The sequence below is a fragment of the Bombina bombina genome, chromosome 1 (genome assembly GCF_027579735.1).
Source record: "Bombina bombina isolate aBomBom1 chromosome 1, aBomBom1.pri, whole genome shotgun sequence".
NCBI lineage: Eukaryota > Metazoa > Chordata > Amphibia > Anura > Bombinatoridae > Bombina > Bombina bombina.
In genome coordinates this window covers 1,345,505,445-1,345,517,963 of record NC_069499.1, presented here as the reverse complement: position 1 = coordinate 1,345,517,963, position 12,519 = coordinate 1,345,505,445, and positions in this window count along the sequence as shown.

The following is a 12,519-nucleotide window of genomic DNA, read 5'->3' as shown; positions in this document are numbered from 1 at the left end:
TAGGCGCCGCAGCACAGCTGTGGCGAGGTGCAGGGGCTGTTTAAAGTTAATTTTCTAGATAAAAAATACTTTTTACAGGATGATTTAGTTTATTGCTCAACTAGTGCAATCATTTTTGGAAAAATTTAACTGTTTAGCATAGGATTTAAGTGCTAAAGATCGTTTTTTTTGTGCAGACAGAAAAATTGTTGCGCTTTTATTATTTAAAGGCGCAGTATTTTTTTTTTCAAAATTTTCTTGATACCACAATTAAGGTTAAAAGACGTCCATTGTGGCTAATGCTAGTCTGTTTAACATGTCTGAAAGTAAAGAAAATACTTGTTCTATGTGTTTAGAGGCCAGTGTGGAAACCCCCCCCCCCCCCTTACTTTGTGTACCTCTTGTACTGAAAGAGCTTTACAATGTAAAAATCATATTTTATGTAAAGAAAGTGTGCCTAAGGTTGATTCTCAGTCTGAAGAGAATCAGGATATGCCATCTAATTCTCCACAAGTGTCACAACCTTTAACGCCCACACAAGCGACGCCAAGTACCTCAAGTGCGTCTAATTCTTTTACTCTGCAAGATATGGCTGCAGTTATGTCAACTACCCTTACAGAGGTATTATCTAAGTTACCAGTGTTACAGGGTAAACGTAGTAGGACAGGAATTAATGTGAATACTGAGTCCTCTGATGCTTTGTTGGCTATATCCGATGTACCCTCACAGGGCTGGGAGTTGGGGGTCAGGGAATTGTTGTCTGAGGGAGAACTTTCAGACCCAGGAAGTATGTTACCTCAGACAGATTCGGACGTCATGTCCTTTAAATTTAAGCATGAACACATCTGCCTTTTACTTTGGGAGCTTTTAACGACTCTGGATGATTGTGACCCTATTGTAATACCACCAGAAAAATTGTGTAAAATGAACAAATATCTAGAGGTACCTACTTACACTGTTTTTCCGGTTCCTAAAAGAATTTAGGAAATTATTAAGAAGGAATGGGACAGACCGGGTATACCATTCTCTCCTCCCCCTAATATTAAGAAAATGTATCCCATATCAGACACCATTCGGGACTCTTGGCAGACTGTCCCTAAGGTGGAGGGAGCTATATCTACCCTGGCTAAGCGTACAACTATTCCTATTGAGGACAGTTGTGCTTTCAAAGACCCTATGGATAAGAAGTTAGAGGGTCTTCTAAAGAAATTTATTCATCAGGGTTTCCTTTTACAACCAACAGCTTGCATTGTTCCAGTTACTACTGCAGCAGTTTTCTTTCATGTAATTAGCAAGAGTCCATGAGCTAGTGACGTATGGGATATACATTCCTACCAGGAGGGGCAAAGTTTCCCAAACCTCAAAATGCCTATAAATACACCCCTCACCACACCCACAATTCAGTTTTACAAACTTTGCCTCCGATGGAGGTGGTGAAGTAAGTTTGTGCTAGATTCTACGTTGATATGCGCTCCGCAGCAAGTTGGAGCCCGGTTTTCCTCTCAGCGTGCAGTGAATGTCAGAGGGATGTGAGGAGAGTATTGCCTATTTGAATGCAGTGATCTCCTTCTAAGGGGTCTATTTCATAGGTTCTCTGTTATCGGTCGTAGAGATTCATCTCTTACCTCCCTTTTCAGATCGACGATATACTCTTATATATACCATTACCTCTGCTGATTCTCGTTTCAGTACTGGTTTGGCTATCTGCTATATGTAGATGAGTGTCCTGGGGTAAGTAAGTCTTATTTTCTGTGACACTCCAAGCTATGGTTGGGCACTTTGTTTATAAAGTTCTAAATATATGTATTCAAACATTTATTTGCCTTGACTCAGAATGTTCAACTTTCCTTATTTTCAGACAGTCAGTTTCATATTTGGGATAATGCATTTTGATTTGACCATTTTTTCTTACCTTAAAATTTGACTTTTTCCCTGTGGGCTGTTAGGCTCGCGGGGGCTGAAAATGCTTCATTTTATTGCGTCATTCTTGGCGCGGACTTTTTTGGCGCAAAAATTCTATTTCCGTTTCCGGCGTCATACGTGTCGCCGGAAGTTGCGTCATTCTTTGACGTTATTTTGCGCCAAAAATGTCGGCGTTCCGGATGTGGCGTCATTTTTGGCGCCAAATAATGTGGGCGTCTTATTTGGCGCGAAAAAATATGGGCGTCGCTTTTGTCTCCACATTATTTAAGTCTCATTTTTTATTGCTTCTGGTTGCTAGAAGCTTGTTCTTTGGCATTCTTTCCCATTCCTGAAACTGTCATTTAAGGAATTTGATCAATTTTGCTTTATATGTTGTTTTTTCTCTTACATATTGCAAGATGTCTCACGTTGCATCTGAGCCAGAAGATACTACAGGAAAATCGCTGTCAAGTGCTGAATCTACCAAAGCTAAGTGTATCTGCTGTAAACTTTTGGTAGCTATTTCTCCAGCTGTTGTTTGTATTGATTGTCATGACAAACTTGTTAAAGCAGATAATATTTCCTTTAGTAAAGTACCATTGCCTGTTGCAGTTCCCTCAACATCTAAGGTGCAGAATGTTCCTGATAATATAAGAGATTTTGTTTCTGAATCCATAAAGAAGGCTATGTCTGTTATTTCTCCTTCTAGTAAACGTAAAAAATCTTTTAAAACTTCTCTCCCTACAGATGAATTTTTAAATGAACATCATCATTCTGATTCTGATGACTCCTCTGGTTCAGAGGATTCTGTCTCTGAGGTTGATGCTGATAAATCTTCATATTTATTTAAAATGGAATTTATTCGTTCTTTACTTAAAGAAGTTCTAATTGCTTTAGAAATAGAGGATTCTAGTCCTCTTGATACTAATTCTAAACGTTTAGATAAGGTATTTAAAGCTCCTGTGGTTATTCCAGAAGTTTTTCCTGTTCCTAATGCTATTTCTGCAGTAATTTCCAAAGAATGGGATAAATTGGGTAATTCATTTACTCCTTCTAAACGTTTTAAGCATTTATATCCTGTGCCGTCTGACAGATTAGAATTTTGGGACAAAATCCCTAAAGTTGATGGGGCTATTTCTACCCTTGCTAAACGTACTACTATTCCTACGTCAGATGGTACTTTGTTTAAGGATCCTCTAGATAGGAAAATTGAGTCCTTTCTAAGAAAAGCTTATCTGTGTTCAGGTAATCTTCTTAGACCTGCTATATCTTTGGCTGATGTTGCTGCAGCTTCAACTTTTTGGTTGGAAACTTTAGCGCAACAAGTAACACATCGTGATTCTCATGACATTATTATTCTTCTTCAGCATGCTAATAATTTTATCTGTGATGCCATTTTTGATATTATCAGAGTTGATGTCAGGTTTATGTCTCTAGCTATTTTAGCTAGAAGAGCTTTATGGCTTAAAACTTGGAATGCTGATATGGCTTCTAAATCAACTTTACTTTCTATTTCTTTCCAGGGTAACAAATTATTTGGTTCTCAGTTGGATTCCATCATTTCAACTGTTACTGGTGGGAAAGGAACTTTTTTACCACAGGATAAAAAATCTAAAGGTAAAAGTAGAGCTAATAATCGTTTTCGTTCCTTTCGTTTCAACAAAGAACAAAAGCCTGATCCTTCATCCTCAGGAGCAGTTTCAGTTTGGAAACCATCTCCAGTCTGGAATAAATCCAAGCCAGCTAGAAAGGCAAAGCCTGCTTCTAAGTCCACATGAAGGTGCGGCCCTCATTGCAGCTCAGCTGGTAGGGGGCAGGTTACGTTTTTTCAAGGAAATTTGGATCAATTCTGTTCACAATCTTTGGATTCAGAACATTGTTTCAGAAGGGTACAGAATTGGTTTCAAGATAAGACCTCCTGCAAAGAGATTTTTTCTTTCCCGTGTCCCAGTAAATCCAGTAAAAGCTCAAGCATTTCTGAAATGTGTTTCAGATCTAGAGTTGACTGGAGTAATTATGCCAGTTCCAGTTCAGGAACAGGGGATGGGGTTTTATTCAAATCTCTTCATTGTACCAAAGAAGGAGAATTCCTTCAGACCAGTTCTGGATCTAAAAATATTGAATCGTTCAAAATGGTAACTATAAGGACTATCTTGCCTTTTGTTCTGCAAGGGAATTATATGTCCACAATAGATTTACAGGATGCATATCTGCATATTCCGATTCATCCAGATCATTTTCAGTTCCTGAGATTCTCTTTTCTGGACAAGCATTACCAGTTTGTGGCTCTGCCGTTTGGCCTAGCTACAGCTCCAAGAATTTTTACAAAGGTTCTCGGTGCCCTTCTGTCTGTAATCAGAGAACAGGGTATTGTGGTATTTCCTTATTTGGACGATATCTTGGTACTTGCTCAGTCTTTACATTTAGCAGAATCTCATACGAATCGACTTGTGTTGTTTCTTCAAGATCATGGTTGGAGGATCAATTTACCAAAAAGTTCTTTGATTCCTCAGACAAGGGTAACCTTTCTAGGTTTCCAGATGGATTCAGTGTCCATGACTCTGTCTTTAACAGACAAGAGACGTCTAAAATTGATTGCAGCTTGTCGAAACCTTCAGTCACAATCATTCCCTTCGGTAGCCTTATGCATGGAAATTCTAGGTCTTATGACTGCTGCATCGGACGCGATCCCCTTTGCTCGTTTTCACATGCGACCTCTTCAGCTCTGTATGCTGAAGCAATGGTGCAAGGATTACACGAAGATATCTCAAACAATATCTTTAAAACCGATTGTTCGGCACTCTCTAACATGGTGGACAGATCACCATCGTTTAATTCAGGGGGCTTCTTTTGTGCTTCCGACCTGGACTGTAATTTCAACAGATGCAAGTCTCACGGGTTGGGGAGCTGTGTGGGGATCTCTGACGGCACAGGGAGTTTGGGAATCTCAGGAGGTGAGATTACCTATCAATATCTTGGAACTCCGTGCAATTTTCAGAGCTCTTCAGTTTTGGCCTCTTCTGAAGAGAGAATCGTTCATTTGTTTTCAGACAGACAATGTCACAACTGTGGCATACATCAATCATCAAGGAGGGACTCACAGTCCTCTGGCTATGAAAGAAGTATCTCGAATTTTGGTTTGGGCGGAATCCAGCTCCTGTCTAATCTCTGCAGTTCATATCCCAGGTGTAGACAATTGGGAAGCGGATTATCTAAGTCGCCAAATGTTGCATCCGGGCGAATGGTCTCTTCACCCAGAGGTATTTCTTCAGATTGTTCAAATGTGGGAACTTCCAGAAATAGATCTGATGGCGTCCCATCTAAACAAGAAACTTCCCAGGTATCTGTCCAGATCCCGGGATCCTCAGGCGGAGGCAGTGGATGCATTATCACTTCCTTGGAAGTATCATCCTGCCTATATCTTTCCGCCTCTAGTTCTTCTTCCAAGAGTGATCTCCAAGATTCTGAAGGAATGCTCGTTTGTTCTGCTGGTAGCTCCAGCATGGCCTCACAGGTTTTGGTATGCGGATCTTGTCCGGATGGCCTCTTGCCAACCGTGGACTCTTCCGTTAAGACCAGACCTTCTATCACAAGGTCCTTTTTTCCATCAGGATCTGAAATCCTTAAATTTAAAGGTATGGAGATTGAACGCTTGATTCTTGGTCAAAGAGGTTTCTCTGACTCCGTGATTAATACTATGTTACAGGCTCGTAAATCTGTATCTCGAGAGATATATTATAGAGTCTGGAAGACTTATATTTCTTGGTGTCTTTCTCATCATTTTTCTTGGCATTCTTTTAGAATACCGAGAATTTTACAGTTTCTTCAGGATGGTTTAGATAAGGGTTTGTCCGCAAGTTCTTTGAAAGGACAAATCTCTGCTCTTTCTGTTCTTTTTCACAGAAAGATTGCTATTCTTCCTGATATTCATTGTTTTGTACAAGCTTTGGTTCGTATAAAACCTGTCATTAAGTCAATTTCTCCTCCTTGGAGTTTGAATTTGGTTCTGGGAGCTCTTCAAGCTCCTCCGTTTGAACCTATGCATTCATTGGACATTAAATTACTTTCTTGGAAAGTTTTGTTCCTTTTGGCCATCTCTTCTGCTAGAAGAGTTTCTGAATTATCTGCTCTTTCTTGTGAGTCTCCTTTTCTGATTTTTCATCAGGATAAGGCGGTGTTGCGAACTTCTTTTGAATTTTTACCTAAAGTTGTGAATTCCAACAACATTAGTAGAGAAATTGTGGTTCCTTCATTATGTCCTAATCCTAAGAATTCTAAGGAGAAATCGTTGCATTCTTTGGATGTTGTTAGAGCTTTGAAATATTATGTTGAAGCTACGAAATCTTTCCGTAAGACTTCTAGTCTTTTTGTTATCTTTTCTGGTTCTAGGAAAGGCCAGAAAGCTTCTGCCATTTCTTTGGCATCTTGGTTGAAATCTTTAATTCATCTTGCCTATGTTGAGTCGGGTAAAATTCCGCCTCAGAGAATTACAGCTCATTCTACTAGGTCAGTATCTACTTCCTGGGCGTTTAGGAATGAAGCTTCGGTTGACCAGATCTGCAAAGCAGCAACTTTGTCCTCTTTGCATACTTTTACTAAATTCTACCATTTTGATGTATTTTCTTCTTCTGAAGCAGTTTTTGGTAGAAAAGTACTTCAGGCAGCGGTTTCAGTTTGAATCTTCTGCTTATGTTTTTTCGTTAAACTTTATTTTGGGTGTGGATTATTTTCAGCAGGAATTGGCTGTCTTTATTTTATCCCTCCCTCTCTAGTGACTCTTGTGTGGAAAGATCCACATCTTGGGTAGTCATTATCCCATACGTCACTAGCTCATGGACTCTTGCTAATTACATGAAAGAAAACATAATTTATGTAAGAACTTACCTGATAAATTCATTTCTTTCATATTAGCAAGAGTCCATGAGGCCCGCCCTTTTTTTGTGGTGGTTATGATTTTGTATAAAGCACAATTATTCCAATTCCTTATTTTATATGCTTTCGCACTTTTTTATCACCCCACTTCTTGGCTATTCGTTAAACTGAATTGTGGGTGTGGTGAGGGGTGTATTTATAGGCATTTTGAGGTTTGGGAAACTTTGCCCCTCCTGGTAGGAATGTATATCCCATACGTCACTAGCTCATGGACTCTTGCTAATATGAAAGAAATGAATTTATCAGGTAAGTTCTTACATAAATTATGTTTTTTGGTTTGATGCTCTAGAAGAGTCTATGAAGGTTGAGACCCCTTTAGAGGACATTTTGGATAGAATTAAGGCTCTCAAGCTAGCTAATTCTTTTATTACAGATGCCGCCTTTCAAATTGCTAAATTGGCGGCGAAAAATGCAGGATTTGCCATTTTAACGCGTAGAGCGTTATGGTTAAAATCATGGTCTGCTGATGTGTCATCTAAATCTAATCTCTTAGCTATTCCTTTCAAGGGTAAGACCCTATTCGGGCCTGAGTTAAAGGAAATCATTTCTGACATTACGGGAGGTAAAGGTCACGCCCTACCTCAGGATAAGTCTGTTAAGATGAGGGGTAAACAAAATAATTTTCGTTCCTTTCGAAATTTTAAAGGAGTACCCTCTGCTTCCTCTTCCTCCACAAAGCAGGAAGGGAATTTTGCTCAGTCCAAGTCCGTCTGGAGACCCAACCAGGCTTGGAACAAGGGTAAACAACCCAAGAAGCCCGCTGCTGCTACAAAGACAGCATGAAGGGGCGGCCCCCGATCCGGGACCGGATCTAGTAGGGGGCAGACTTTCTTTCTTTGCCCAGGCTTGGGCAAGAGATGTTCAGGACCCCTGGGCACTGGAAATCGTGACCCATGGGTACCAACTGGAATTCAAGTATTTTCTCCCAAGAGGGAGATTTCTTCTTTCACGATTGTCTGTAGACCAGATAAAAAGAGAGGCGTTCTTACGTTGTGTAAAAGACCTCTCCACTATTGGAGTAATTTGCCCCATTCCAAGACTAGAACAGGGACAGGGATTTTACTCAAATCTTTTTGTGGTTCCCAAAAAAGAGAAAACGTTCAGACCTATTTTAGATCTCAAGAGTCTAAACAAGTTTCTCAGAGTTCCATCCTTCAAGATGGAGACCATCCGAACAATTTTACCAATGAACCAGGAGGGTCAATATATGACTACCGTGGATCTGAAGGATGCATACCTTCATATTCCTATTCACAAGGATCATCATCAGTACCTGAGGTTTGCCTTCCTGGACAAATATTTTCAGTACCGCGGGGCATAGCAGTGGCGCCTTATCTGGACGATATCTTGATTCAGGCGTCGACTTATCATCTGACGAAATCTCATACAGACACAGTGTTGTCCTTTCTGAGAACTCACGGATGGAAGGTGAACCTAGAAAAGAGTTCACTAGTTCCACGGACAAGGGTTCCCTTCTTGGGAACTCTGATAGACTCTGTAGACATGTAAATATTTCTGACGGACATCAGAAAATCAAAAATTCTACATACTTGCCGAGCCCTTCAGTCCAATCCTCGGCCATCAGTGGCTCAGTGTATGGAGGTAATTGGATTAATGGTAGCGGCAATGGACATCATTCCGTTTGCTCGTTTGCTCGGAAAGTGGAATGGGGACTATGCGAATATATCTCCTCAGATAAATCTGGATCAAGAGACCAGAGACTCTCTTCTTTGGTGGTTGTCGCCGGATCATCTGTCCCAGGGGACGTGTTTCCGCAGACCCTCGTGGGTGATAGTGACAACGGATGCCAGCCTACTGGGCTGGGGTGCAGTCTGGAATTCCCTGAAGGCTCAGGGTGTATGGACTCAGGTGGAGTCTCTACTTCCAATCAATATTCTGGAATTGAGAGCAATATTCAATGCGCTTCAGGCATGGCCTCAGTTGGCTTCGGCCAAATTCATCAGATTCCAGTCGGACAATATCATGACTGTGGCTTATATCAATCATCAGGGGGGAACGAGGAGTTCCTTGGCGATGATAGAAGTATCCAAGATAATTTGATGGGCGGAGGCCCACTCTTGTTATCCGTCGGCAATCTTACATCCCAGGAGTAGAGAACTGAGAAACGGATTTTCTAAGTCGACAGACTTTTCATCCGGGGGAGTGGGAACTCCACCTGGAGGTGTTTGCCTCACTGATTCTCCAATGGGGCAGACCGGAATTGGATCCGATGGCTTCTCGACAGAATGCCAAGCTTCCAAGATACGGATCCAGGTCGAGGGATCCTCAGGCCGAACTGATAGATGCCTTGGTCGTTCAGCCTAGCTTATGTGTTTCCACTGTTTCCTTTCCTTCCACACATGATTGCTCGGATCAAACAGGAGAGAGCTTCAGTAATTCTGATCGCGCCTGCGTGGCCACGCAGGACTTGGAATGCGGATCTAGTGGACATGTCCTCTCTGCCACCGTGGAAACTTCCATTGAGACAGGACCTTCTCATTCAAGGACCTTTCCAACATCCAAATCTAAGTTCTCTGCAGCTGACTGCTTGGAGATTGAACGCTTGATTTTATCTAAGCGGGGATTCTCAGATTCGGTCATTGATACTTTGATACAGGCACGTAAGCCTGTCACTAGAAAGATCTATCATAAGATATCGCGTAAATATCTTTTTTGGTGTGAATCCAAGGACTACTCATGGAGTAAAGTTAGGATTCCCAGGATTCTGTCTTTTCTCCAAGAAGGATTGGAGAAAGGGTTATCAGCGAGTTCCTTAAAGGGACAGATTTCTGCTTTGTCAATTTTGCTACACAAACGTTTGGCAGATGTTCCAGATGTTCAGTCTTTTTGTCAGACTCTAACCAGAATTAAGCCTGTATTTAGACCAATTGCTCCGCCCTGGAGTTTGAATTTAGTTCTTAATGTTCTTCAAGGGGTTCCGTTTGAATCTTTGCATTCCATAGATATTAAGCTGTTATCTTGGAAAGTTTTGTTTTTGGTTGCTATTTCTTCTGCTCGTAAAGTTTCTGAACTTTCAGCATTACAGTGTGATTCACCTTATCTTATCTTCCATTCTGATAAGGTGGTTTTACTTACCAAACCTGGTTTCCTCCCTAAGGTTGTTTCTAATAAGAATATTAATCAGGAAATTGTTGTTCCTTCATTATGTCCTAATCCTTCTTCTAAGAAGGAGCGTAAATTGCATAACCTGGACGTGGTCCGTGCCTTGAGGTTTTACTTGCAGGCGACTAAGGATTTCCGTCAATCATCTTCATTATTCATTGTTTATTCTGGAAAGCGTAGGCGTCAGAAAGCTACGGCTACTTCTTTCTTTTTGGCTGAAGAGCATCATCCGTCTGGCATATGAGACTGCTGGACAGCAGCCTCCTGAACGAATTACGGCTCATTCTACTAGGGCTGTGGCTTCCTCATGGGCTTTTTAAAACAATGCTTCTGTTGAACAGATTTGCAAGGCTGCGACTTGGTCGTATCTTCATACTTTTTCCAAATTTTACAAATTTGATACTTTTGCTTCTTCTGAGGCTGTTTATGGGAGAAAGGTTCTTCAAGCAGTGGTGCCTTCCATTTAGGTCTCTGTCATGTCCCTCCCGTTTCATCCGTGTCCTGTAGCTTTGGTATTGTATCCCACAAGTAAGGATGAAATCCGTGGACTTGTATCTTGTAGAAGAAAAGTACATTTATGCTTACCTGATAAATTAATTTCTTCTACGATACGACGATACGACGAGTCCACGGCCCTCCCTGTGATTTTTTCAGACAGATTAGATTATATTTTATTTTTTATAACTTCAATCACCTCTGCACCTTTAGCTTTTCCTTTCTCTTCTTAAACCTTCGGTCGAATGACTGGGGGTGGAGGGAAGGGAGGAGCTATATATACAGATTTGCTGTGGTGCTCTTTGCCACTTCCTGTTAGCAGGAGGTTAATATCCCACAAGTAAGGATGAAATCCGTGGACTCGTCGTATCGTAGAAGAAATTAATTTATCAGGTAAGCATAAATTTACTTTTTACTCTAAAAAGGGATCATTTAGAAAATGGGTGCAGCTCCATTTATTGTAATAGAGCTTAAAGGCACATGAAACACATTTTTTTTTTCTTTCATGAACGTACAAATGTAAACAACTTCTATTATCAATTTGCTTTATTCTCTTGGTATCTTTATTGAAGGAGCAGCAGTGCATTAGCTATCTGAACACATCTGGTAAGCCAATGACAAGAGGCATATATATGCAGCAACCAATTAGCAGCTAGGTCCCAGTTCCTAAACCTACCTAGGTATGCTTTACAACAAAGGATACCAAAATAATGAAGCAAATTGGAAAGTTGTTTAGAATTGTATGCTCTTTATGAAATATTTTGTGTTTTATGTTCCTTTAACTTGCAACTCACGAATTCTGCCATTTTTGAGTTACAATGTTGTAGTTTTTTTTTCAGCAAGATATTAGTTTCACAAACAGGCCAGTGAGCACCTGCAGCAGTGGGCTTTAGGGTTTCCAGTTGTTCTCCACAAAAATACTATATGACCTGTAGGTGACTGGGAATGGGTATGTGCTGGTCACACAATGGCCCGTTCCAAATGACTTCCTTAAGCCCAACCCTTGACCGTAACGTGTACATATTCTTCACAAATGAGTAGCGGTTCTACCTCCTTGGATGGCAGAAAGAAATAATTTAATCAATGTGGCTGCCAGTAGCACACACAGCAGTGTTTTTACACCCCCGTTGTTAATAAAACACAGAGCAGTGGCTCTATGTAACTCACACAGAACTGGGTAGCACACTCCTTGGATACCAGTAAAACAAAGAGAAGTACATGTGCAACGTCGCCGTCACTACATTTGTTATGCACAGAGATCCAGGAGGCCGGTAAAATTTAGCTGCCACTCAAGGGAGTTAAAAAAAAAAAAAAGACTGTCCCTTTAACTGTCTAGTATTTATAGATTTAACTGGACAGCTTGCTAACATACTAGACTGTCCATTTGAATACCGGACACCTGGCAACCCTAAGGTGCTGTTGCCTGTTTGTATATGTGTGTATGTATATGTATATATAAAGGGGTGTGGGTAAAAGCCAGATCCATGCCTAATTTATACAAATACACACAAATTTAATTGTTTTCCACACAAACACATCCAGACACTTCTGTATCCAACAACATTTTACTGCAAAACAATTGGGTCTTTTCAGAACCAACACTTTTATTACAGAAAAACAGCCGGATCCTACCGGATCCATGCCTAATTTAAACAGATACACACAACTTTAACACACAAACACATCCAGACACTTCTGTATCCAACAACAATATATGTCATACTGCACTACAGACTTCACAGATACATTTTTATAATTAAAAAATAGTAAACTCAATGCCCAAAAAGTTATAAAATGTTATATATGTCGCTAAGTGCGTGAAAATCCTGATTGTGACTCCCATGCATCTTGTATGGCTACTTACCTGATTCACTGGCTGCCCAGCACTGTAGTTTTTCTCAAACCTCTTCTCCTGCGTTGTCCTTTTTACTGATCTATTCACTGACAGGGTTGTAAAGTATCAAAAGCAGAAGCACCACTGCCATTAAATATATATAGATAGATATAATGTATAAGTGTGTAGTTATCAGACCTGGGACATTTAAAACATATGTGCATCAATTCACAGAGAGAAACATATTACAGGTA